Consider the following 27,694-nt stretch of genomic DNA (forward strand, 5'->3'; position numbering starts at 1 on the left):
GGTATCAAAGTTTCACCTGAATGAAGAAATTGTAGTCCCAGCTTTTCAGATATCGGGGACTATCTGCGGGAGAAGCGTTGCTGGACGTGGTCCGGGCTTTAAGAATCTACATAGATCGTATTAGTGCCATCAGGAAAACAGATTCTCTCTTCATCCTCTACGGATTCCATAGAAGAGGATGGCCTGCTAGTAAACAGACGCTGGCGACATGGCTCCGAATGGTAATATCAGAAGCTTATTCTCATGCAGATCTCCCTATTCCGGCTAATGTCTCTGCACACTCTACACGTAAGGTAGGTCCTTCTTGGGCAGCACAACAGGGTGCTTCAGCAGAACAGATATGTAGGGCAGCCACATGGTCTTCCATAAACACATTCATTAGACATTATGCTTTGGATACTTTTGCCTCTCATGACGCAGACTTCGGGCGAAAGGTCCTCCTGTGCAATCAGGAGCGTCCCCACCACTAAAATGGCTTTGGGAATCCCAATGTTATCCTGTGGATAATCCTGTCGACCCAGCCAGAGAAATATACGTTATGGTAAGAACTTACCGTTGATAACGTGATTTCTCTTATGTCCACAGGTATCCACAGGGATCCCACCCTGACGCATCTGATTTGAGGATCTAGACAATCACTAAACCTCTTCCTTCTTGTATGGAAGGGTGTGCATGTGTGTTCTTATCGCCTGTACAGGTCTCTACCTAATGTTCCTGCCTAAAATCGCTGTGGAAAGAACTGATCTGACTGAGTCAGTGGGCGGGACTATATAGTGGAGGCCTCAATGCATCCTGGGAGGCCAGAAAGCTCGTGACCGTGTTGGTGCCATTTTCGCTGTCGCTCGACAATATCCCAATGTTATCCTGTGGATACCTGTGGACATAAGAGAAATCACGTTATCAACGGTAAATTCTTACCATAACGTATATTTCTCTGTCGCTCCTCACTGTCTCTGAAGCCGATAGGGGACCTATTAGTACCAATACTCTATCGATACTACCCCTGGGGCTAGCTGTAAATTAATCATTTAGTAGCTTTTCTCATTAACACTGTAGCAGCGGTGGGTGATATTAAACCAGGTCATCTATGGCTGTGGTCCCTGACGCTGGCTAACGGTAGGCATCAATGGTACTCATTTGGGTTCGCCATCCGGCTGTCTTTAGGGACGGCAGAAGCGTATTTCCCTGATGTGTCTTTTGCTAAAACTGTGAATCCGCGTCGATCAACTCTTCCGGGCTCTGGATAATTGACGGGGCTAATGGAGATTATAGAAGATTATTTATTAATGCCTCCTAGTTGATGAGTTAGGAATTCTATACCTCAAGGAGCCACAAACTATAAATGTGTACGGACTACATATATCCTTCGTACTTAGAACTACTATTGTATCCAATTCACTTGGATTAGGTTCTTTACCCTGTTAGTGAAATGTCCCTAATAGCTGAAACAGGGTTGATTCATAATGTAAGGCAATAAGTCCCTTTCAAAGGGGTTACTGTGATGGGGAGGCCGTTTCAGTATAGTCTATTATAATGCACTGGACTATTCAGGGTGAGTCTGCTGCTGAAGGATATATTCTGATGCACTATGCTATTCAGTGTGAGGCCGCTGCTGAAGGGTATATTCTGATACACTGTGCTATTTTCCCTTCAGTGAACTGCCCTTCTATGTCACAGTCTATGCCGGACAGCCTTTATCCTTATATGGTGGGTCTGAATATGCCTCCCACTTCCCCCTTGGGTATACACTCACGGCTCTGGTTGGTCACACGTTCCGGGGCCGCCTCCCTGAAGGCGTCTCTTGGTCTGGATTTCCCAAGACTGTCCCATCAGCTCTCTCTCCTCCACAGCGCATTCAGGGCTAATCAGCTCCTTGGACCGGGTACAGCTGCTGCCCACAAACCTCTAATAACTTAGTCCCCACCGACACTCCTTTTCAGGTAAGTTCACGGAGGTGTTTTTAGGGCAGAACGGCTCCGTCCCGTCACTCGATGCGCTTCCCTCCTTCTACCTCTCCTCCGACACCCGCCGCTCTTTCTCTCCTGCGCCACACCAACCTGTCTCAAGCTCCCAACTCTCTCCCCTCATTGAGTCTCCCAGGGCCCCTCGAGCCTGTCTGCTAGAAGCTTCCAGATAGCCCACGCTCCCCCAGTACTTCAAGAAGCCCTATACACACACATTATACACAGCATATAAAGATACATCTTAGCAGTCTGCACTATAATAGTGGTGTCAGATAAACATATACAATGGTGCCTTTAATTAACTGTAATTGGTTAGCCCATATATATATATATAGGGCTACACATCCATACACTGCCGCTCTCATACATCCATATATCCATACACTGCCACTCTCATACATCCATATATCCGTACACTGCCGCTCTCATACATTCATTTATCTGTACACTGCCGCTCTCATACATCCATGCACTGCCGCTCTCATACATCCATATATCCGTACACTACCGCTCTCATACATCCATATATCCGTACACTGCATCTATCATACATCCACACATTGCCGCTCTCATACATCCATACACTGCCGCTCTCATACATCCATATATCCGTACAATGCCGCTCTCATCCATATATCCATACATTGCCACACTCATACATCCGCATGCTGCCGCACTCATACATCCACACGCTGCCGCACTCATACATCCGCGCGCTGCCGCACCCTTACATCCGCACGCTGCTGCACTCATACATCCGCACGCTGACGCACTCATACATCCTGCACGCTGACGCACTCATACATCCTGCACGCTGACGCACTCATACATCCTGCACGCTGACACACTCATACATCCGCACGTTGACGCACTCATACACCCTGCACGCTGACGCACTCATACATCCCCTCACAACACCAGCGGCCGCACACCCCTCACCCTAGTGGTCACAACCCTCCTCCCCCCCATGGCAACAGTACAGATGCTGGGCAGTCACAGGAACTGTGGCTAGCCAAATGTCTCCCTGTCACTTTGTTATAGAGCTTTTAGTGTGGGTGTGTAGTGTGGGGGCATCCACGCCCCCCCCCCCCCCCCCCCCTCCACATCTAGAAAGCTATAATGATATATCCTGGGAAACTGACACTACTCAGCTCATAGCACCACACTGATACCTCCCCCTTTGTGCGCATGCAACAACACTGCCCTGTCACTATGCTCATGGTAGATGCTAGTTCCTAGTCGGCTAAAGGGCCTCTGACGTCAGGGAGAGGAGCAAGGTTGGTGGGATAGTACTTTCACTATCCACATCACCAACTATTCCAGTTGGTAACCTGGTGGCAAGCGAAGCGATCCACCCAGCCCAAAGTGTGGCGAGCAAAGTGAACCCTGCGAGGGTAAATTTTGGGTCCCATGCTCTGACTTTGCTCCTCCCCCTCGTGGTAGTGACGTCAAAGGTCCTTTAGCCTTATATAATTTTGCCATAACCCTGTGCTCATACACCCACACTGCGCCCTCACTGTGCTCATACACCCACATTGGGGGTCAATCCGAGTTGTTCGCTCGTTATTTTTTTCCGCTACGGAGCGATTAGTCGCAAACTGCGCATGCGCAATGTACGAAGCGCGCCTGCGCCAAGTAAATTAGCACAAAAGTTTGGTATTTTAATCACGGCGTAACAAAGTTTTTTCATCGTTCTGCTGATCGGAGTGTGATTGACAGGAAGTGGGTGTTTCTGGGCGGAAACTGGGCGTTTTCTGGGAGTGTGCAGAAAAACGCAGGCGTTTCAGGGGAAAACGCGGGAGTGTCTGGAGAAACGGGGGAGTGGCTGAGCGAATGCTGGGCGTGTGTATGACGTCAAACCAGTAACGAAACTGACTGAACTGATCGCTATTTGTGAGTAGGTCTGGAGCTACTCAGAAACTGCTAAGAAATTTCTATTCGCAATTCTGCTAATCTTTCGTTCGCAATTCTGCTAAGCTAAGATACACTCCCAGAGGGCGGCGGCTTAGCGGGTGCAATGCTGCTAAAAGCAGCTAGCGAGCGAACAACTCGGAATCACCCCCATTGTCCCATTAGGTGTGATAGGTGTTGCTGGTGTTTGGGATGCCAGCGATGACTCACGCGGAATCCCGAATGTTATAATACCGACTGTTTTGGGGGATAACTAACCTAACACTCCACCCTCCACCCCCACCCTCTACCTTGGTGGCAGCTAGGGCTAAATCTAGTGGGGTGGCGGCTACTGCTAAATTTCGGGCGGTGGCAGCTACAGCTGACCATCCCCATAGTGCCTAATCCTAACCCAACTATGATGCCTAACCCTCCCCAGGACCCTAACCCTAAAAGCAACCCTAATACTCACGGGGGGTGGGGGTCAGGGGCGGGGGGTGTTGGCTGTCGGTGTTTTCAGCGCCGGTCCTGTGATCAGTGATGGGATTCCAGCATCAGTCAACTGACCACCGCTATCCCATCCGTTGGGATAGGAAATTTATCTCGTCCCATCATTGTGCTCACGGCACCCACACTATTCCCTCATTGTTCTCTTGCATCCGCACTGCTTGCCACCCTCACTGCCATCTTGCACTGCTTATGCACCCCCACTACTCCTCTCTGTGCTCATGCACCCCATGCTGTAAGAGAACTGCATTGCATGCAGACCTGGAGGGGAACTACAGACCTGCCGGACCTGAATGGGAACTGCGGACCTGGGGGTGGGGGGGGAAGAACTGCGGACCTGGCGGACCTGGGGGGGGGGGGGGACTACTGACCCTAAAGGGACTTGGTGGCCTCAAGAGGAACTGTGGACCTGAAGGGGAACTGCGGACCATAAAGGGAGCTGCAGACCTTAAATTGAAATGCGATCTGCTGGGGAACTGCTGGCAGACGGACCTGTAATGGAACTGCGGACCTTAAAGAGAACTGCAGGCCATAATAGGAACTGTGGACCAGAAGAGGAACTGAGGACCTTAAAGGGAGCTGCTGACCTTGCGGACCTGAATGGGGAACGGCGGACCTGTCGATGGCTGTGGCACCGGCGGACCTGGAAGAGGACTGCATGCCTGGCAGACCTGTGGCACTGGAGGAACTGGAAGAGGAGTCCAGCTTATCTCTCAACAGTGCTTGGAATGATGACCAAGGCTTCCGCCAGGTAACCCAGCCAACAGCAGCCTCCTGCCGGCAGTAACAGCGCTCCGCTCCCTGCCAGAAGTGTACTGCTCTCCTCGCAACACTATGAGCTGGCTGGGTTATGTATTTACATAACCCAGCCCACCTAATGATGGGCATAAAGGCTGACCTATCACAGATCGGCCATACACACAGCACGATGCACCAATTTATCTACAGATATTGGTCATGGGCTGTGCTGCAGGGCCGACGCGATATGTCTGTGAACGACTTTGTTCACAGACATATCGTTTGTACACATTGGCCGAACAGTTAACGCATACCTCCCAACTGTCCCGATTTTCATGGGACGGTCCCGTTTTTTGGGAACTGTCCCGCGGTCCCACCACACGCGCCGCAGTGTCCCGCGGTGGAGGGGGGAGTTGGGAGACTCCTGTCACTGCTGCTCTGCTTAGCAGAGCATCACTGAATAGACACTGTGCGCATGGGCACAGCGTCTTTTCACAGGTGATAGAGGGAGAGAGGGCATGCCATCAGCTCACAGAGCGCTGGGCATACCCCCTTAGTGATGAAAACGGGGGCGTGGCTCGCAATCGTGACAACCCCATAAAGCCACGCCCCCTTTTCAAAAACGGGCACGGCTTTGCTACGTTGATTTCCCTCTTCCACAGGATTCAATGTTGGGAGGTATGGTTAACGATATATAGGCCGATCAATTGATCGGCCAATATATCTGCCAGTGTGTACCCAGTACCCATCATATATAGATGTCTTCATCCCACAGCAGCCTGGCCCTGAGCAAGCAGAGAGCAGCCTTCTCTGCCACAGGAGAGCATCCAAAGTGCAGCAGATCTCATCACCCCTTCACTGCCAGTGAGGGTGCTGCACTCAGTGTACCCTTACCAGGCTCATGCATGTATCAGTATCACACAGCACAGTGGAGCCTCGCTGCCAGCATGCCATGCTGAAGAGCTTCCTTAACCCTTTTGCTGCTTTTGTGAACTAATAATTAGAACACGTGTGCATGTCACCCTCTAATGCTAGCCATACATCAGACCAACTTCAGACCAACTTTTTTCCAACACTCCAAACTTCCAACCATCCAACTTGTCTGTTCAACTAAAACTGCTCCACACATCAAACCAACTTTTCATCATACCAACCAACCTACCAACTTCTGTCCAACTTGTGGTGTCACCAAAGTAGGCGGACAGTGCCTGCCTACAGTACTTCAGTTTGTTTTTTTACTCAAAACATACGCCCTCACATCTCATTCTCCATCACTTCTCTCTTGCTCTCTCACACCCCCACATATCTTAAGTGTATGAGGGAAAATAGCTGACCACCTAAGTGGTCTCCGCGGATTGTCCGACAGGCTGGAGCTCACTATGTTACTGGAGCGGTGCGTGTGTGCTGCACAGCTCCATATGTGCCCTGCAACTGGAGCATTGTGAGGTGGTCCCTTGCTCCTGTAGCTGGAGCAAGAAGGAGGCGGTTAGTGGCAGGTCCCTGCAGCCTGCGAGGGATGGAGCCTGGCGGCGCTGAGGTGGCCGTTCCCTCCTGAAGTTGGAGCTGGTCCCTGCGATGTTGAAGGCAGCGGCGGAATGGAACCTGATGGCGGTGAGGTGGCCAGACCCTGCCACCAGCGCGGGACAGAGGCTGGTGACCAGTGTGGGAAGGATGCTGGCGGCGGTGAGGTGGATGGTACCTGCGGCCAGAGCGAAAAGGATGCTGGCGGCGGATAGGTGGCCGGTACCTGCAGCCGGTGCGGGACAGAGTCTGGCAGCCAGTGCGGGAAGGATGCTGGTGGCGGTGAGGTGGATGGTACCTGCGGCCAGCACGGAACACAGGCTAGCGGCCGGTGCGGGAAGGATGCTGGCGGCGGTGAGGTGGACGGTACCTGCGGGCAGCACGGGACAGAGGCTGGTGGCCGGTGCGGGAAGGATGATGGCGGCGGTGAGGTGGACGGTACCTGTGGCCAGCACGGGACAGAGGCTGGCGGCCGGTGCGGGAAGGATGCTGGCAGCGGTGAGGTGGACGGTACCTGCGGCCAGCATGGGACAGAGGCTGGCGGCCAGTGCGAGAAGGATGCTGGTGGCGGTGAGGAGTACGGAACCTGCGGCCGGCACAGGACAGAGGCTGGCGGCCAGTGTGGGAAGGATGCTGGTGGCGGTGAGGTGTCAGGTGGCCGGTACCTGCGTCCGGAGGGGGATGGAGTCTGTGAGATGGACGGCAGCCAGAGCGGGATGGAGGCGCACTAAAAAATATCAGACATACACGGGGGAGGAGGGGGGATTGGAGGTGCCATCAGTGGTAGGAGGGAATTGGAGGTGCTTCCTGGGGGGGGGGGGGATGGGAATTCGAGGTTCTACCTGTACTGCTGTGGATAAGAGATTAATCTTGTGGGAGTAGCAAGTGCTGATCGGGGGTGACGGCCGTGTGTGGCTCTTTTGCAGGAGGAGCGGGTGACGATCGAGGGCGGCGGTGAGGTGCTGGTTGAGGGGGGCCCTTTGCGGGGGAAGCAAATAGCTATCTTGGGCAGGGGGGGCCGGGTGCTGCTTGCTGAGGCTTCACTGTCTTTCTTTTAATTTAGCTGGGTACATTTAGGTATGCCAATTAATAATTGGTGGGCAGAGGGGGGTGCTGGCAGGGGGAGCAGTGTTGCTGTATGTGTACGTGGGTGGGAGACAGTGTTGCTGTATGTGTGGATGGGTGGAGGGGGTGCTGGCAGGGGAGACAGTGTTGCTGTATGTGTGCGTGGGTGGGAGACAGTGTTGCTGTATGTGTGGGTGGGTGGAGGGGGTGCTGGCAGGGGAGACAGTGTTGCTGTATGTGTGCGTGGGTGTGAGACAGTGTTGCTGTATGTGTGGGTGGGTGGAGGGGGTGCTGGCAGGGAAGACAGTGTTGCTGTATGTGTGCGTGGGTGGGAGACAGTGTTGCTGTATGTGTGGGTGTGTGAAGGGGGGTGCTGGCAGGGGAGAGAGTATTGCTGTATGTGTGCGTGGGTGGGAGACAGTGTTGCTGTATGTGTGGGGGAGTGCTGGCAGGGGAGACGGTGTTGCTGTATGTGTGCGTGGGTGGGAGACAGTGTTGCTATATGTGTGGGTGGGTGGAGGGGGGTGCTGGCAGGGGAGACAGTGTTGCTGTATGTGTGCGTGGGTGGGAGACAGTGTTGCTGTATGTGTGGGTGGGTGGAGGGGGGTGCTTGCAGGGGAGACAGTGTTGCTGTATGTGTGCATGGGTGGGAGACAGTGTTGCTGTATGTGTGGGGGGTGCTGGCAGGGGAGACAGTGTTGCTGTATGTGTGCGTGGGTGGGAGACAGTGTTGCTGTATGTGTGGGTGGGTGGAGGGAGTGCTGGCAGGGGAGACAGTGTTGCTGTATGTGTGCGTGAGTGGGAGACAGTATTGCTGTATGTGTGGGTGGAGGGGGTGCTGGTAGGGGAAACAGTGTTGATGTATGTGTGCATGGGTGGGAGACAGTGTTGCTGTATGTGTGCGGGGGTGCTGGCAGGGCAGACAGTGTTGCTGTATGTGTGCGTGGGTGGGAGAAAGTGTTGCTGTATGTGTGGGAGGGGGGTGCTGGCAGGGGAGACAGTGTTGCTGTATGTGTGCGTTGGTGGGAGACAGTGTTGCTGTATGTGTGGGTGGGTGGAGGAGGGTGCTGGCCGGGGAGACAGTGTTGTTGTATGTGTGCGTGGGTGGGAGACAGTGTTGCTGTATGTGTGGGTGGGTGGAGGGGGTGCTGGCAGGGGAGACAGTGTTGCTGTATGTGTGCGTGGGTGGGAGACAGTGTTGCTGTATGTGTGGGTGTGTGAAGGGGCGTGCCGGCAGGGGAGAGAGTATTGCTGTATGTGTGCGTGGGTGGGAGACAGTGTTGCTGTATGTGTGTGGGGGGGGTGCTGGCAGGGGAGACAGTGTTGCTGTATGTGTGCGTGGGTGGGAGACAGTGTTGCTGTATGTGTGGGTGGGTGGAGGGGGGTGCTGGCAGGGGAGACAGTGTTGCTGTATGTGTGCGTGGGTGGGAGACAGTGTTGCTGTATGTGTGGGTGGGTGGAGGGGGGTGCTGGCAGGGGAGACAGTGTTGCTGTATGTGTGCGTGCTGGCAGGGGAGAGTGTTGCTGTATGTGTGCGTGGGTGGGAGACAGTGTTGCTGTATGTGTGGGTGGGTGGAGGGGGGTGCTGGCAGGGGAGACAGTGTTGCTGTATGTGTGCGTGGGTGGGAGACAGTGTTGCTGTATGTGTGGGTGGGTGGAGGGGGGTGCTGGCAGGGGAGACAGTGTTGCTCTATGTGTGCGTGGGTTTGAGACAGTGTTGCTGTATGTGTGGGTGGGTGGAGGGGGGTGCTGGCAGGGGAGACAGTGTTGCTGTATGTGTGCGTTGGTGGGAGACAGTGTTGCTGTATGTGTGGGTGGGTGGAGGGGGGTGCTGGCAGGGGAGACAGTGTTGCTGTATGTGTGCGTGGGTGGGAGACAGTGTTGCTGTATGTGTGGGTGGGTGGAGGGGGGTGCTGGCAGGGGAGACTGTTGCTTCTGCTGTATGGGGGTGGGGGGTGCTGACAGGGGAGACTAGCACCTGCAGTTTCCTATAACCGGGCAGTCCCCTGCCAGCACCCCCCCCCCCCGTCCAGCCCCCACCTGCCACTTCTCTGGTCCCTATTGCAAGGACAGAATGTGCTGCTGCCGGTGGTGGTCACGGGAGGATGGGGTGCGGGGGTAACAGTGCTGCGGGTGGGGATCGCGGGCGGATGGATAGGCGGTGGGTGTCCCCTACTGATGGGGTGCGGGGGTAACAGTGCTGCGGGTGGGGATCGCGGGCGGATGGACAGGCGCCCAGTGTCCTCTACTGATAGGGTGCGGGCAGGGGAACAGTGTTGCGGGTGGGGATCGCGGGAGGGGGGACAGGCGCCAGGAGTCCTCTACTGATACGGTGCGGGCAGGGAAACAGTGCTGCAGGTGGGGATCGCGAGCGGGGAGACAGGCGCCCGGAGTACTCTACTGATGCGGTGCGGGCAGGGGAACAGTGCTGCGGGTGGGGATCGCGGGCGGGGGGGACAGGCGCCCGGTGTCCTCTACTGATAGGGTGCAAGCAGGGGAACAGTGCTACGGGTGGGGATCGCGGGCGGGGGGACAGGCGCCCGGTGTCCTCTACTGATAGGGTGCGGGCAGGGGAACAGTGCTGCGTGTGGGGATCACGGGCTGGGGGACAGGCGCCCGGTGTCCTCTACTGATAGCGTGCGGGCAGGGGAACAGTGCTGCGGGTGGGGATCGCGGGCGGGCGGACAGGCGCCTGGAGTCCTCTACTGATACGGTGCGGGCAGGGGAACAGTGCTGCGGGTGGGGATCGCGGGCGGGGAGACAGGCGCCCGGTGTCCTCTACTGATAGGGTGCGGGCAGGGGAACAGTGCTGCGGGTGGGGATCGTGGGTGGGGGGACAGGCGCCTGGAGTCGTCCTCTACTGATGATGAGCGAGCAGAGGAACACTGTTGCGGTCGGCAATGCCTGGATATTAGGGGCAGCCCGTCAGCAGTGATGTACTGCTATAGCTGCCCCTAGTCCTTCTCTCGCTCCGCCGCCACTGCTGAGGGTCCCTGTGTCACAGGGGCAGCCAAGTAGCAGTAAAGTACTGCTGCAGATGCCCCGGTGTATAAATGAACCGCCAGCGCCGCTCACTTACTGCCCCTTCCTCCCACCATACCTTTTTGCTGGCCAAGCAGCAATCTAAGGAGGGGACCGGCAGAGTGTTCTGGCTGCGAGGAGGATGGCAGATCAGATGTCCGCTTCTGTGCAGATAGTAAATCTTCAAAGTCGGCCATATTTGTACACCCATATGAAGCCTATCTCAGTACACCCCCTGCTGGTGGCCACTGCGCAGCCGCAACAAATTGAAATTCCCTATCTCTATAATGGGGCATATTTTACTAAATTTAAAAAAAACTGTAACTTTCTGAAAAACCTTAACCCCAAAAGGCACTACACTGGGACAAGATCTATCTAATGAAACAAACCTCAAGTCTTAATTCGTCCTTTACCCTGAGTTATGCCTTCCCAAAAATCTTCTCATACACTACATGGGAAAACGGTGCCAATAAGCCAAACAGGAAGTAGCAGAAAAAAACTGACAGTTGATACTTTAGATTACTCCCAATTCCGCATTTTTATTATTATTTTGCGCTGAAATTTGGCATGCAGCACCGGGTGACGATTCTACGCGCCCATGCCAAATTTCAGCTCAGTACGTCCAATCACTTTTGAGGTGTAGCCCCTCAAACACCATGCCCCCATCTCAGAAGTTCCCTATGGGAGAATTCCGTTTGTTCGATTCAGCCTTAATATAAGGGCACGACCGTGCCCTTATAATATATATCACGTATCCTGTGATTCTATGAATGCAGGTAAAGATATGCTTGCTGAAATCCATAACAAAGTATAGGCATTGATATACAAGGATAGCTGCTAACTATGCATAGTTGTCCTCCGGATTGCAAAGGTTCTTAGTGGGCTGCATGATGGCCCTCATTCCGAGTTGTTCGCTCGCAAGGCGATTATAGCAGAGTTACACACGCTAAGCCGCCGCCTACTGGGAGTGAATCTAAACATCTTAAATGTGCGACCGATGTATTCGCAATATTGCGATCAAAACCGAGTTAGCAGTTTCTGAGTAACTCCAGACTTACTCTGCCTGTGCGATCAATTCAGTGCTTTTCGGTCCCGGCTGACGTCATAAACACACCCAGCGTTCGCCCAAGCACTCCCACCGTTTCTCCAGACACGCCTGCGTTTTTTCCGGAAACGGTAGCGTTTCCAGCCACACGCCCCTAAAACGCCGTACATCCGCCCAGTAACACCCATTTCCTGTCAATCACAATGCGTTCTCCGGAGCGACGAAAAAGCCGTGAGTAAAATTACTTTCTTCTTAGTAAAGTTACTTGACGCATGCGCAGTGCGAACATTACGCATGCGCACTAAGAGAATTCTCACTGCGATGCGATGAAAAATACCGAGCGAACAACTCGGAATGAGGGCCGATATGCAGTGATGAACCAGGGTCAGTAGAAAGAAAGTATGTGTGGGGATATGATTGTATAGAAAAGCTATACAGATAATGTGAGAGGTTCTGGGAGTTGATAAGATTGTCTGAATAAGTGAGTTTTTAGGAAATGCTTGTACGTGATAGGGGATTCCATAGAATGGATGCAGTCCGAGGAAAGATTGTAATCGTGCAAGGGAGCAAGTAATGAGTGTGGATGAGAGATGTAGATCTTGTGAAGAGCAAAGGATTTCTAGACAGTTTTTCTTTGTACTTGAAAAAAAACCTAGAATCTTCTGAAAAATAACCTGCAATCTTTTGTACCTACAGAAAGTATATCCAGTATGTGGATGACCTGCTGTTGTGCTCCAAATTATTTGAAGCATAGGTGTCAGATACTAAACAGTGTTGTGTTTTCTTGCAGAACAGGACCCAAGGACAAAATTCAACGGTGTACTGACAAAGTTAAATACCTAGGTCATTACTTGGCACTAGGCCAAGGACAGTTAAACCCTCAGAGGGTGGAGCTTGGAAATAAATTTATATATATATATATATATGACCAGATGATGAATTTCAGGATACAGTACATTTTTGAGAGTGCTATATGCATGCATTCAAGTTCATAACAGAAGAAATTACAGGATGTGATAATATATATTACACTTTATCATGAATAACATTTGATGTATACCCAAACGTACACATAGCTGTCACAACTTTGATATAGCTGCATACTTGCCTTCCTCATCCTCAAAAGTGGGGAGTATAAGCAATATAATGTGGATGAGTAAGACAATTATAATTATTACATTGCATTTAAAAATTGACAGTAACAGGGGTATACATTCTCTAGCATCCATAGGGGATACTGGGATGGTGAATTAAAGCGGGGTAACTGAAATTAGTATGTGAATTAGTGAATTAGTATTAGCAGTAGTAAAGTGTTGCTGCCAACTTTTGCTATGGGAAATGTCTTGAGTTATGCACATCTAAGGGTAACTAGCATGAAATAGATTGCACAAGCTTACTACAGTAGTATGAAGTTTAATGGAGAAATATAGATTGTGTTCTAGCATTTGACCAAAATAACAGGTCTTAAAGCAGTATAATTCCTTTACAAGGATTACAAATTATTTGATAAAGATAAGAAAGCTATAGCATGTGGATGTTTACTAAGGATGTTTTTGGGATGATTAAAAACAACATTGTTTTAAATACAACATAGTTTAATGCTAAAAAGGAACTGTAGTATGTGAAACAGGTGTTAAGGGGTAAAGCAAAGCACAATGGAGCTTGCTGCGCTATTTGAGAAATGAATAAGAAGGCCAGATGTGTGGTCTACTGTTTCAAATGCAGTAACGTTTTCTTACTGATAGAGTTTGTAGGAGTTTGGAAAAAAATCCATTATTAATCTACAAAAGAGACAGGAATGGCAAAATCTGAATCATGGCATGGTCCAATCGTTGGTTCAATAGTGGTAAACTTACACCTAAGCCTCTGCATAGTCTCTCTTCTGTTTAATTTTGTTCTTCTATTTTTTGGAATCTAGCAAATATATATTATCCAGAGACTGATTAAAATCTACAAAATTATCTGACTGTTCAATATGTCACAAAATTATTTAAACAGTTACCAGAATATCGAAAGCTGCAAGAATCTTGGAAGGATAAAAGGGGCAGACTAGATGGGCCAAGTGGTTCTTATCTGCCGTCAAATTCTATAACCAACACAAACACTCAGTCTGGCACAGGACAAATCACTGAGAGAGTGGAGACTGTGTTATGGTGAGAAGTTGCTTATATTTCGGTTCCATTACAGATCGCATAGGATGGTCCTTGGCAAGTACCACTGACTACTGATACAGCCGTTGCAAAGGCTGCAGAAGAAGGACACCTAGATCCATGAGCTCGCATTGGAATGAAAAGGTCAGAGACCGGAGCTTAAAGGAACCTAACACTCAAATTTGTATGGAGATGCAGAGACTATTACTACTATTACTACCCCAGAGTTATATTCGAATGAACCCTTCAATCGAGATGGAGATGATTATAATCATTGATAATACAGTAGACTATGTGCTTATAAGCTAATATCCTACAGAACTTTTAACATTTTTGAAAGTATACGGGAGCGATGTTATCTATAACAGCATTAGGACTTGTTTTTCTTTTTCTTTGAAGAGAGAGCGAGCAGAAGTGTAGTGTAGGTATGATTACTCATCCATTAATGTGGATGGGAATTATTTCAATAAGACCCTTCCTTCCTCTTTTCTAAGCAGGAAATCCAGAGAGATTTATGACCGGTGTAAAGATCACCCTTTTGAAAAATGTGGTTGTGAGTATTGTACTCCACTTGAAGAGAGATGTATAGATTGATGTATGGATAATTTACGATATTACTCTGAGGAATATCCAGTCCAGCAATACCATTAATTGTTGGAAAGATGTTGGGTACTGCTGCTATATAAATATTATTGTGAATTGTTATTATAATTGTTGGGTATGTATACAAAGACACCAGCATTGTATAGTAACAGGCCAACATTCTCTACGTAAGTTACATTTGATGTGATTACCAAAACTTTATAGAGTTTTGATAACAGTGAAACCGGTACATGTGTATAGAAAGTTACAGCATCTCAAGATAGAACCACTAGTGATAATATTAGCTACACATATATGGGGTGTATTTCATTTAGGGGAAATAAAATAGGTCAATAATACAGGAAAGATTACCTTAGGCAGATAGGAAAGATTGATTTATGGAAATGTGAAAGGATTGTTACCATATACAAACCTAATGTTCCTAGATGTGCTAGATATAATGAGTTCGGTATAAAAAAAAAAGTAATGGTTACATAGGATGTTCATTAAAGTTTATGATTTAGTACTGTACTTTACCAGGAGTGGATTTAGAGGCTGAAGGAGATATCAGACATAACTGGGAATGTTAGTTGCCACTATGTCCTTAGGATATGATATACAATTGGTTACCTATTAATTCAGGAGATATTTGTTATTTAGGAAGATTAATTTAGCAATTTTATACAAAAACACATAATAACTTGAGAAAAGTTTTCTTACAGGATGAACTATTCCTAAAAGAGTGATTGACTCAGTATTCAGGAAACATGTTCCTGTCACCAGAGCATCAATAAAACCTCGAATTGGTGGAGGTGCCGCTAATAAGTTCTCCTATGGCTAATGTCGTTTTATGATTAATCAACTGGGAGTTGACGTTTTATTTCATCTAAAGTTATTGATAACATGACTGAAATTTATGATAAGACATTCCAGGATATGGGACATGAACTATTACGATACCATATTGTTCTACACTCTTTAATACCACAAATTGGAGGATATTGTTTGATTTCCGAAACAGCACTTTGAGTTCACTGCTGTGCTTATTTGACCAATGACATTACAGATCCGGATACGATTATTTACCAATTATATAAAGGAGGCCCAGGATACAAAAGAAGAACTTTAACAAAGACATTATGATATGGACTGGAAAGGATAAATGTTTAAAATCCTAGTATTCAATTTTCAGAATTAGGAAAATGTGTTTGTTTTTTTAATATATTGTATTTAATGATGTATTCTGTGATGAGGTTAATTCTTGTGATCATTATAGCCATTCTTTTGATGTACACTGTCTACAGGTGTGGCCTATGCTGTATTCAGAAGGCTACTGCCAGACGCAGGACTGGAGTACTACATGAAATGATCATCTGTGAACTATGGCCCTCATTCCGAGTTGTTAGCTCGCTAGCTGCTTTTAGCAGCATTGCACACGCTAAGCCGCCACCTACTGGGAGTGAATCTTAGCTTAGCAAAATTGCGAACGAAAGATTCTCTAAATTGCGAATAGAAATTTCTTTGCAGTTTCTGAGTGGCTCGATACTTACTCTGCCACTGCGATCAGTTCAGTCAGTTTCGTTCCTGGTTTGACATCACAAACACACCCAGCGTTTGCCCAGACACTCCCCCGTTTCTCCAGCCACTCCCGCGTTTTTCCCAGAAACGGTAGCGTTTTTTCACACACACCCATAAAACGGCCAGTTTCCGCCCAGAAACACCCACTTCCTGTTAATCACACGACGATCACCAGAACGAAGAAAAAATCTCGTAATGCCATGAGTAAAATACCAAACTTCTTAGCAAATTTACTTGGTGCAGTCGCAGAGCGAACATTGCGCATGCGCAATTAGCGGAAAATCGCTGCGATGCGATGAAAAAGAATGAGCGAACAACTCGGAATGAGGGCCTACGGGCCTAATTCTGAGTTGATCGTAGCAGCAAATTTGTTAGCAGTTGGGCAAAACCATGTGCACTGCAGGGGGGGGCAGATATAACATGTGCAGAGAGAGTTAGATTTGGGTGGGGTGTATTCAAACTGAAATCTAAGTTCCATTGTAAAAATAAAGCAGCCAGTATTTACCCTGTACAGAAACAAAATAAACCACCCAAATCTAGCTCTCTCTGCACATGTTATATCTGCCTCCCCCTGCAGTGCACATGGTTTTGCCCAATTGCTAACAAACTTAGTGCTGCGATCAATTCAGAATTATCCCCTATATGTTCCCAGAAATTCCCCTGAGATGACAGGGCACATGGATAATGTCCCTGATCAGAGGGTGGAACTGTCAAATACTGTGACAGAGACAACGTTCTAAAGGCCAAATATATGTATTGCTGGACAGTACATATATCCGTGCATGCATACCTATTACAAGGGTGATTCTATACAATCACCATATTAAGGTGATTTCATATTCTCACCCATTTTGTATTCATCTTATATAGGAAAGTATAATCATATGAACTCTATGCAGATTAAATTACCTTTGGCCTACATTTCAGTACAAAAACAAGTTAGTTAGTTGGTTCGGATAGCACGTACGCACATCCGAAAGACTCATGAAATCCAGTTTTAATTCCAAATATGGAATCCCCCCACACAACTGAATACAATGGAAGATAGGACGGCTATTGTATAATTTATTATCACCAAGAACACATAGTTGAGAGCAAGAGACAACCTCGTCACAAGGATGTGTTACAAAATATTTATTGTTTTTGACAATTGTCCTAATATGAGCATAACAGTGTACTCCAGATGCATGAAATCATCTGGGAGTGTGATAAGAATTGGGTGTAACCGAATATTATAAAAACCAGTGTATCGCCATGTTTTTCTCTGTTGAAGTATTTTGACCCGGATGTGGTCTCTCAGCCTGTATACGGGCGTGGTCTATTTAATAAATAATCAATTGCTTTTCTAAGTCTGACTTCAATTCAGTATTTTACTTAACAACAATAACAACAGCAACAAGATGGTTAAATTAGGATTAGACAAAGGTAACGACTGAACATCATATGTAATTTCCTAACTTCAAGATTTCATTACTTGACCACTGACTTCTTTTATCTACCCATGAAACAAGCATAACCATAGTGTTTTAGTTATATAGTCCATACTAGCGTCTAAATACATCTGTTGTCTGACAACAGCAGTATAAACAGAGAAGTGCAAAAAGCTATGCTGAATACCAAAATCGTACGCCTGTACATAGATTGCAGAATCACATTAGCATTACAAAACATAAAAAGGAATCAGTTACTGGGGCAACTATTACTGCGGTGTTGGCATAGCACAGGTGGGAGGGCGGCACAAATGTTCAGTATCTGTAGCCTGTAGTGGAATTTGTCACTTGAGGCACCTTACACTAGAAGAGAACTACAAGCATTGTTGAGTACAAGGGGAGAAGGGAGAGCTGTCCTTTACAAATAGGAGTTAATCACAGACATTTTCCCTACTGTTGCAAACCTTAAACTTTGAGTTTGAAGCTCTGGACGATTATTTGGAGCACGGATCTAGAAAGACAGGAGATGGTAGCTCCATATAAACCCACCCATATATCTTATACTATTTTTAGTTTTTAAACATTGACAGTGCAGCCACTTCAAAGCAACAGGAAGTGCTCCTTACAGTACAAATTAATTAAAATCTTAGGCTCCTATCAAAAATACCCAACATTGGGGAAAGTAGGTAGCAGGGGTTTTCCATTTCCAAATCTAGAGACACATGCCCCCAGTGAATACCTTTGAATTTGGAGGATCACCTTACTAGTTGTAAGTGATACAAGGGGAATGCCAAAAAAAAATTGCTAAATTTGCAAGTGGTCACTGTCCTATGAAAGGAGAAAGCTCTACAGATGTGTCTTCAGTCACCCCTCTTGACATGCCAGGTAGAGATGTGCACTTGAAATTTTTCGGGTTTTGTGTTTTGGTTTTGGGTTCGGTTCCGCGGCCGTGTTTTGGGTTCGACCGCGTTTTGGCAAAACCTCACCGAATTTTTTTTGTCGGATTCGGGTGTGTTTTGGATTCGGGTGTTTTTTTCAAAAAACACTAAAAAACAGCTTAAATCATAGAATTTGGGGGTCATTTTGATCCCAAAGTATTATTAACCTCAAAAACCATAATTTCCACTCATTTTCAGTCTATTCTGAACACCTCACACCTCACAATATTATTTTTAGTCCTAAAATTTGCACCGAGGTCGCTGGATGACTAAGCTAAGCGACCCTAGTGGCCGACACAAACACCTGGCCCATCTAGGAGTGGCACTGCAGTGTCACGCAGGATGGCCCTTCCAAAAAACACTCCCCAAACAGCACATGACGCAAAGAAAAAAAGAGGCGCAATGAGGTAGCTGTATGAGTAAGCTAAGCGACCCTAGTGGCCGACACAAACACCTGGCCCATCTAGGAGTGGCACTGCAGTGTCACGCAGGATGGCCCTTCCAAAAAACACTCCCCAAACAGCACATGACGCAAAGAAAAAAAGAGGCCCAATGAGGTAGCTGTGTGAGTAAGATAAGCGACCCTAGTGGCCGACACAAACACCTGGCCCATCTAGGAGTGGCACTGCAGTGTCACGCAGGATGGCCCTTCCAAAAAACACTCCCCAAACAGCACATGACGCAAAGAAAAAAAGAGGCACAATGAGGTAGCTGTGTGAGTAAGATAAGCGACCCTAGTGGCCGACACAAACACCTGGCCCATCTAGGAGTGTCACTGCAGTGTCACGCAGGATGGCCCTTCAAAAAAATACTCCCCAAACAGCACATGACGCAAAGAAAAATGAAAGAAAAAAGAGGTGCAAGATGGAATTGTCCTTGGGCCCTCCCACCCACCCTTATGTTGTATAAACAGGACATGCACACTTTAACCAACCCATCATTTCAGTGACAGGGTCTGCCACACGACTGTGACTGAAATGACGGGTTGGTTTGGACCCCCACCAAAAAAGAAGCAATTAATCTCTCCTTGCACAAACTGGCTCTACAGAGGCAAGATGTCCACCTCATCATCATCCTCCGATATATCACCGTGTACATCCCCCTCCTCACAGATTATCAATTCGTCCCCACTGGAATCCACCATCTCAGCTCCCTGTGTACTTTGTGGAGGCAATTGCTGCTGGTCAATGTCTCCACGGAGGAATTGATTATAATTAATTTTAATGAACATCATCTTCTCCACATTTTCTGGAAGTAACCTCGTACGCCGATTGCTGACAAGGTGAGCGGCGGCACTAAACACTCTTTCGGAGTACACACTTGTGGGAGGGCAACTTAGGTAGAATAAAGCCAGTTTGTGCAAGGGCCTCCAAATTGCCTCCTTTTCTGCCAGTATAAGTACGGACTGTCTGACGTGCCTACTTGGATGCGGTCACTCATATAATCCTCCACCATTCTTTCAATGGGGAGAGAATCATATGCAGTGCCAGTAGACGACATGTCCGTAATCGTTGTCAGGTCCTTCAGTCCGGACCAGATGTCAGCATCAGCAGTCGCTCCAGACTGCCCTGCATCACCGCCAGCGGGTGGGCTCGGAATTCTGAGCCTTTTCCTCGCACCCCCAGTTGCGGGAGAATGTGAAGGAGGAGATGTTGACAGGTCGCGTTCCGCTTGACTTGACAATTTTCTCACCAGCAGGTCTTTGAACCCCAGCAGACTTGTGTGTGCCGGAAAGAGAGATCCAAGGTAGGTTTTAAATCTAGGATCGAGCACGGTGGCCAAAATGTAGTGCTCTGATTTCAACAGATTGACCACCCGTGAATCCTTGTTAAGCGAATTAAGGGCTCCATCCACAAGTCCCACATGCCTAGCGGAATCGTTCTGTGTTAGCTCCTCCTTCAATGTCTCCAGCTTCTTCTGCAAAAGCCTGATGAGGGGAATGACCTGACTCAGGCTGGCAGTGTCTGAACTGACTTCACGTGTGGCAAGTTCAAAGGGCAGCAGAACCTTGCACAACGTTGAAATCATTCTCCACTGCGCTTGAGACAGGTGCATTCCACCTCCTATATCGTGCTCAATTGTATAGGCTTGAATGGCCTTTTGCTGCTCCTCCAACCTCTGAAGCATATATAGGGTTGAATTCCACCTCGTTACCACTTCTTGCTTCAGATGATGGCAGGGCAGGTTCAGGCGTTTTTGGTGGTGCTCCAGTCTTCTGTACGTGGTGCCTGTACGCCGAAAGTGTCCCGCAATTATTCTGGCCACCGACAGCATCTCTTGCACGCCCCTCTCGTTTTTTAAACAATTCTGCACCACCAAATTCAAGGTATGTGCAAAACATGGGACGTGCTGGAATTTGCCCATATTTAATGCACACACAATATTGCTGGCGTTGTCCGATGCCACAAATCCACAGGAGAGTCCAATTGGGGTAAGCCATTCCGCGATGATCTTCCTCAGTTGCCGTAAGAGGTTTTCAGCTGTGTGCGTATTCTGGAAACCGGTGATACAAAGCGTAGCCTGCCTAGGAAAGAGTTGGCGTTTGCGAGATGCTGCTACTGGTGCCGCCGCTGCTGTTCTTGCGGCGGGAGTCCATACATCTACCCAGTGGGCTGTCACAGTCATATAGTCCTGACCCTGCCCTGCTCCACTTGTCCACATGTCCGTGGTTAAGTGGACATTGGGTACAACTGCATTTTTTAGGACACTGGTGAGTCTTTTTCTGACGTCCGTGTACATTCTCGGTATCGCCTGCCTAGAGAAGTGGAACCTAGATGGTATTTGGTAACGGGGGCACACTACCTCAAGAAATTGTCTAGTTCCCTGTGAACTAACGGCGGATACCGGACGCACGTCTAACACCAACATAGTTGTCAAGGCCTCAGTTATCCGCTTTGCAACAGGATGACTGCTGTGATATTTCATCTTTCTCGCAAAGGACTGTTGGACAGTCAATTGCTTGGTGGAAGTAGTAAAAGTGGGCTTACGACTTCCCCTCTGGGATGACCATCGACTCCCAGCAGCAACAACAGCAGCGCCAGCAGCAGTAGGCGTTACACGCAAGGATGCATCGGAGGAATCCCAGGCAGGAGAGGACTCGTCAGAATTGCCAGTGACATGGCCTGCAGGACTATTGGCATTCCTGGGGAAGGAGGAAATTGACACTGAGGGAGTTGGTGGGGTGGTTTGCGTGAGCTTTGTTACAAGAGGAAGGGATTTACTGGTCAGTGGACTGCTTCCGCTGTCGCCCAAAGTTTTTGAACTTGTCACTGACTTATTATGAATGCGCTGCAGGTGACGTATAAGGGAGGATGTTCCGAGGTGGTTAACGTCCTTACCCCTACTTATTACAGCTTGACAAAGGCAACACACGGCTTGACAAATGTTGTCCGCATTTCTGTTGAAATACATCCACACCGAAGAGCTGATTTTTTTGGTATTTTCACCAGGCATGTCAATGGCCATATTCCTCCCACGGACAACAGGTGTCTCCCCGGGTGCCTGACTTAAACAAACCACCTCACCATCAGAATCCTCCTTGTCAATTTCCTCCCCAGCGCCAGCAACACCCATATCCTCCTCATCCTAATGTACTTCAACACTGACATCTTCAATCTGACTATCAGGAACTGGACTGCGGGTGCTCCTTCCAGCACTTGCAGGGGGCGTGCAAATGGTGGAAGGCGCATGCTCTTCACGTCCAGTGTTGGGAAGGTCAGGCATCGCAACCGACACAATTGGACTCTCCTTGTGGATTTGGGATTTCGAAGAACGCACAGTTCTTTGCTGTGCTTTTGCCAGCTTGAGTCTTTTCATTTTTCTAGCGAGAGGCTGAGTGCTTCCATCCTCATGTGAAGCTGAACCACTAGCCATAAACATAGGCCAGGGCCTCAGCCGTTCCTTGCCACTCCGTGTGGTAAATGGCATATTGGCAAGTTTACGCTACTCCTCCGACAATTTTATTTTAGATTTTGAGTCCTTTTTTTACTGATATTTGGTGTTTTGGATTTTACATGCTCTGTACTATGACATTGGGCATCGGCCTTGGCAGACGACGTTGCTGGCATTTCATCGTCTCGGCCATGACTAGTGGCAGCAGCTTCAGCATGAGGTGGAAGTCGATCTTGATCTTTCCCTATTTTTGGAACCTCAACATTTTTGTTCTCCATATTTTAATAGGCACAACTAAAAGGCACCTCAGGTAAATAATGGAGATGGATGGATACTAGTATACTTATGGATGACGAGCGACTGTCGACACAGAGGTAGCTACAGCCGTGGACTATCGTACTGTGTCTGCTGCTAATATAGACTGGATGATAATGAGATAAAATTAAAATATATATATATATCACACTAGTACTGCAGCCGGACAGGTATATATTATGTAATGACGGACCTGCTGGACACTGTCTGTCAGACTCAGCACTGCAGACTCCTAAAGTAAGCTACTAGTATCAAGAAGATAGAAAGAAAAAAAAACCCACGGGTAGGTGGTATACAATTATGGATGGACGAGCGACTGCCGACACAGAGGTAGCTACAGCCGTGGACTACCGTACTGTGTCTGCTGCTAATATAGACTGGATGATAATGAGATAAAATTAAAATATATATATATATCACACTAGTACTGCAGCCGGACAGGTATATATTATGTAATGACGGACCTGCTGGACACTGTCTGTCAGCACTGCAGACTCCTAAAGTAAGCTACTAGTATCAAGAAGATAGAAAAAAAAAACCACGGGTAGGTGGTATAAAATTATGGATGGACGAGCGACTGCCGACACAGAGGTAGCTACAGCCGTGGACTACCGTACTGTGTCTGCTGCTAATATAGACTGGATGATAATGAGATAAAATTAAAATATATATATATATATATATATATCACACTAGTACTGCAGCCGGACAGGTATATATTATGTAATGACGGACCTGCTGGACACTGTCTGTCAGACTCAGCACTGCAGACTCCTAAAGTAAGCTACTAGTATCAAGAAGATAGAAAAAAAAAAAACCACGGGTAGGTGGTATACAATTATGGATGGACGAGCGACTGCCGACACAGAGGTAGCTACAGCCGTGGACTACCGTACTGTGTCTGCTGCTAATATAGACTGGATGATAATGAGATAAAATTAAAATATATATATATATCACACTAGTACTGCAGCCGGACAGGTATATATTATGTAATGACGGACCTGCTGGACACTGTCTGTCAGACTCAGCACTGCAGACTCCTAAAGTAAGCTACTAGTATCAAAAGATAGAAAGAAGAAAAAAAACACGGGTAGGTGGTATACAATTATGGATGGACGAGCGACTGCCGACACAGAGGTAGCTACAGCCGTGGACTACCGTACTGTGTCTGCTGCTAATATAGACTGGATGATAATGAGATAAAATTAAAATATATATATATATATATATATATATATATATATCACACTAGTACTGCAGCCGGACAGGTATATATTATGTAATGACGGACCTGCTGGACACTGTCTGTCAGCACTGCAGACTCCTAAAGTAAGCTACTAGTATCAAAAAGATAGAAAAAAAAAACCACGGGTAGGTGGTATACAATTATGGATGGACGAGCGACTGCCGACACAGAGGTAGCTACAGCCGTGGACTACCGTACTGTGTCTGCTGCTAATATAGACTGGATGATAATGAGATAAAATTAAAATATATATATATTATATATCACACTAGTACTGCAGCCGGACAGGTATATATTATGTAATGACGGACCTGCTGGACACTGTCTGTCAGACTCAGCACTGCAGACTCCTAAAGTAAGCTACTAGTATCAAGAAGATAGAAAAAAAAAACCACGGGTAGGTGGTATACAATTATGGATGGACGAGCGACTGCCGACACAGAGGTAGCTACAGCCGTGGACTACCGTACTGTGTCTGCTGCTAATATAGACTGGATGATAATGAGATAAAATTAAAATATATATATATATCACACTAGTACTGCAGCCGGACAGGTATATATTATGTAATGACGGACCTGCTGGACACTGTCTGCAGAATGCGTTTATAAAAACACCACACGACGAGTGTTTAACTTTTTCAGGCAGACAATCACAATATACTGGTGGTCAGCAGACAATCACAATACTGGTGGTCAGTGGTCACTGGTCAGTCACACTGGCAGTGGCACTCTGGCAGCAAAAGTGTGCACTGTACTTAAAATATGTACTCCTGCTATAACTGCTCCCCAGTCTCCCCCACAATTAAGCTGTGTGAGCAGTGAGCACTCAGCACAGTCAGATAATGATATACAGTATTACATATGATGCAGCACACTGGGCTGAGCACAGATATGGTATGTGACTGTGTCACACTGTGTATCGTTTTTTTTCAGGCAGAGAACGGATTAATTAAACTGGTGGTCACTGGTCACACTATCAGCAGCAAGTAGTACTCCTCCTAATAATATGCTCCCCAAAATTTGTGTCTCTCTCTAGTACTCTAGTCTAAACGGAGAGGACGCCAGCCACGTCCTCTCCCTATCAATCTCAATGCACGTGTGAAAATGGCGGCGACGCGCGGCTCCTTATATAGAATCCGAGTCTCGCGATAGAATACGAGCCTCGCGAGAATCCGACAGCGGGATGATGACGTTCGGGCGCGCTCGGGTTAACCGAGCAAGGCGGGAAGATCAGAGTCGCTCGGCCCCGTGTAAAAAAACCTGAAGTTCGGGCGGGTTCGGATTCCGAGGAACCGAACCCGCTCATCTCTAATGCCAGGTTCCAGGCAACATGGATGCACACTCAAACTGTACATTGTATTCGCATAAATAAAACTGGGGTTAAAAAAACTACATTGCTAGAGTGAACTGATCAATTTGATATGTGACATTTGTATATCTGTGTGCGACTGGTTCGGAATCTGTGTACTAAACATCATGATGCAGCAGCAGCTTTTTCTCATGCCAAGTTCCGTTGTGCTTTGGCTGTGATTTTGTAAACGAATTACTGTGCGGTTCACAGCCCAGTGTCTCTAGCACACCAAGTGGTGTGTCGCTGCATCTGCGATGCAAATTTAGAGACAGAAGGGGGGGGGAAAGAGGAATTTAATTACCTACTGGTAAATCCTTTTCTCGTAGTCCATAAGGGATACTGGGGACACTTACGATGGGGTATAGAAGGGGTCCAAAGGAGCTGGTGCACTTTAAATTTCTTCAACAGTGTGTGCTGGCTCCTCCCCACTATGACCTCCCTGACAGCTCAGTCTAGGAAAACTGTGCCCGAAGGAGATAGACATACTTGAGAGGAGGATATAACAATACAAAGAGTGGTGAGATTAGCGAACCAGCACACATCAAACAACAACTAGCAACAGCTAGGGAAACCATAAACAGCAACAGCTGATGGAAACAACTTCATCCAAGAACAATAACTTGCAGGAAGTCGCAGCACAGAGGCGGGCGCCCAATATCCCTAATATCGAGAAAAGGATTTACCGGCAGGTCATTAAAATCCTCTTTTCTCTATCATCCATAAGGGATCACTGGGGACACTTAGGGGGTCATTCTGAGTTGATCACTCGTTGCCGATTTTCGCAACGGAGCGATTAAGGCAAAAATGTGCATGCGCATGGTACGCAGTGCGCATGCGCTAAGTAATTTAGCACAAAACTTAGTAGATTTACTCACGTCCGAACGAAGAATTTTCATCGCTGAAGTGATCGGAGTGCGATTGACAGGAAGTGGGTGTTTCTGGGCGGAAACTGACCGTTTTCTGGGAGTGTGCGGAAAAATGCAGGCTTGCCAGAATAAAACGCAGGAGTGTCTGGAGAAACGGGGGAGTGGCTGACCGAAGGCAGGGCGTGTTTGTGACGTCAAGCCAGGAACGAAACGGGCTGAGCTGATCGCAATGTAGGAGTAAGTCTCGAGCTACTCAGAAACTGCTAAGAAATTTATATTCGCAATTCTGCTAATCTTTCGTTCGCAATTCTGCTAAGCTAAGATACACTACCAGAGGGCAGCGGCCTAGCGTGTGCGATGCTGCTAAAATCTGCTAGCGAGCGAACAACTCGGAATGAGGGCCTTAGTACGATGGGAAGTCCAAAAGCTCCCAGAACGGGTGGGAATGTGCTGAGACGCCTGCAACACCTTATGTCCAAACTGGACATCTTCTGCAGCCAGGGTATCAAACCTGTAAAACTTGACAAACGTGTTTGTCCCTGACTAAGTAGTGGCCCGGCAAAGTTGCAAGGGCGACACACCCCGGGCAGCCGCCCAGGAGGAACACACAGACCTAGTGGAGTGGGCTTTTACAGACTGAGGAATAGGCAACAAAGAAAGAATAGGGTGCGCTATCAATAGCAGCTGGTAGGGGGATGGTAAGTCCCCCATAAAGATGCAGACAAACAAGGGGAAAGAAATACCAGCGCTATCTGCTCATGTGTTAGAAAAAATATATATATTAAATTTCTGAAGGCTTGTAAAAATTAAAAGAAATTTATTAATACCTTAAAATAAATTTGACCATGGATATATTATTATGATAAACCAAACAAAGGTCTCAATTGTATATAAAATCCACAATGCTGGCTAGGGAGCACTCAAATAGGACCAATATCGCTGGATATGACCATCAATAATCGGACGTTTTGCATATATCCGATAGTTTAGCATTCATGAGGTTATTACCAGTGTTCCACATGCAGATACCGTCCAGCTCAATATCACTGGAATAGTAAATGATGTATGTCCTTTGAAAGAAATGGACGAATCCAGGAGGGTGAGGAGCTGTAGTGGAAAGTCCAAATTTTATTGCAGAGGAGTGACCAATGATGCCAGCAGAATGGTGGATGATGAAGCAGATAAAATGGTTCAATGCATTTCACTGGTTTGTATATTCCAGCTTCCTCAGGAGCAAGTAACAATTTCTTGCTCCTGAGGAAGCTGGAATATCACCTCAACAACCAGGCGAGGGATACTATTCCAGCCTTTTTGTGGTACCAAAACCGGATGGTTCAGTGCAGCCCATTTTGAACCTCAAATCGTTAAACCCATATCTGTTTTCCGGTTCAAAGAGAAGTATCTGAGAGCAGTGATCTCAAAGTCTAAAGGAGGAAGAATTCTTGGTCTCCCTTGACATAAAGGATATGGCCACCTCATCAGGCTTACCTGAGGTTTGCTCTTCTGCAGGAACACTACCAGTTCCAGGCACTACCCTTCGGCCTATCTACAGCCCCAACTCAGGATTCAGGGTGTGAAGATTGTCCCATAC

The sequence above is a fragment of the Pseudophryne corroboree genome, chromosome 5 (genome assembly GCF_028390025.1).
Source record: "Pseudophryne corroboree isolate aPseCor3 chromosome 5, aPseCor3.hap2, whole genome shotgun sequence".
NCBI lineage: Eukaryota > Metazoa > Chordata > Amphibia > Anura > Myobatrachidae > Pseudophryne > Pseudophryne corroboree.